Source organism: Phacochoerus africanus, chromosome 11 (genome assembly GCF_016906955.1).
Source record: "Phacochoerus africanus isolate WHEZ1 chromosome 11, ROS_Pafr_v1, whole genome shotgun sequence".
Taxonomy (NCBI): domain Eukaryota; kingdom Metazoa; phylum Chordata; class Mammalia; order Artiodactyla; family Suidae; genus Phacochoerus; species Phacochoerus africanus.
This window is the reverse complement of record NC_062554.1, coordinates 8,393,564-8,394,993: the sequence shown is the minus strand read 5'-3', so window position 1 is coordinate 8,394,993 and position 1,430 is coordinate 8,393,564.

Below are 1,430 nucleotides of genomic sequence, written 5' to 3'. Positions count from 1 at the left end.
AAGCCCTCAGTGGGGCGTGCTTAGCAAGGTCTAAGGAATTGGGTGCAGCTCAGGATCTTGGTGGCAGCACCCAGGGTGAGCCCAGGATCTCTGGAGGCGTCACAAGGTGCCACTTAACCGTGGGCGAATGTGTGTGCCAGGCTCTTCGCTGGGCACTCGTGTTGCACCATCTTTTTAACCTGCACATTAAATGCTACTGTTGTCCCTTCTTACAGATGAGGACATGAAGGCTCAGAGAAGTTTAGTGGCTTGTCCCAAGGTCACACAAGTAGTAAATGATGGGGCGAGGCCTGCATCCTGTGTCCTGACTCCCTAAGTCCAACAGGAGCCTTTTGGGTCAAGATCAAATTGACCTTGGAGCCATCAGGCAGACTGGTCTCCCCCCTCGCTGCACCCGAGCAGGCCTGCTCGTCCCCAGCAACACCATCTGTGTCTCAGAAAACAAGAAAGAAAGGACACGTGAAGGTAAGAGGAGAGGCCAGGTCTCTCTGGGGCCGGTTTTTTTTCTCCCCATCCCAACGCTGGTTCGGGCAGACAGTGGGAGTCCGGTGACTGAACGCCACAAATTGTGTGTGTTTCCCTGGGCAAAGCACATCCTGTACTCCACTTCCTTTCGTCAGAGAGGCGGGGCTTTGGATGATCTGAGACCTCGCCGGCTTGGACCCTCTTCCCCAGGCCGCCGGGACAGTGGCAGTGACCAACACACCAGGCACTGGTGCTCTGGAAGCAGGCTTTGGGGGCGGGCCAGCCCCGGGGGCTGCTGCCCAGGGGAAAGGGCTCCAGGGCCCTGGAACAAGGGGCAACCGGAACCGGAGTCTGGTTCTCCTCTGTCCTCCGCTCTTCGGAGTGAGGCTGAGCAGACCAGCTCTCCCCGCTCAGCCTATTTCCTCAGCTGTAAAACGGGGGCCGAGGGGGTGCTGGGTGGTCTCCGAGTTTGCTTCTAGCTTCCAGTCCCGACAACCAAGGAGTTAGTCGGAATGGAGGAATTCCAGACCTCGGCTTTGCGGAGGGGCCTTAGAGATGGACTTTGCGGAGGGGCTTGGGCAGGAAGCAGAGCCGCTCTGTCCATGTGGGCAGCAGTGTGGCCTGGCTGAGGGTCCCAGCAGCCGAGGTGCCCGAGACGGGAGCTGGGATGGGACGACAAGGAGGGAAGCGGCTGATGGGAGGAGGCGGTGAGGCTGAGAGGGGAGGAGCCGGAGGGTCGAGACCCAGAGGGAGGAGAAGAGCACGGAGGTCAGACAGGTGGGGCGGGGGCGGGGCCTGGCAGAACCTCAGCTGCACACCTGGGGCAGGAACCACCAAGGGTGGCGTGACGTCACTGGTTACAAAGAGCCCGAAGTGCGGAGGCGGAGCCAGTCCAAAGCCACTTTTTATTTTCCACAAGAAAAAAAAAAAAAAAAGAAAAATGGAACCGCTGACTGAGGAAGGGT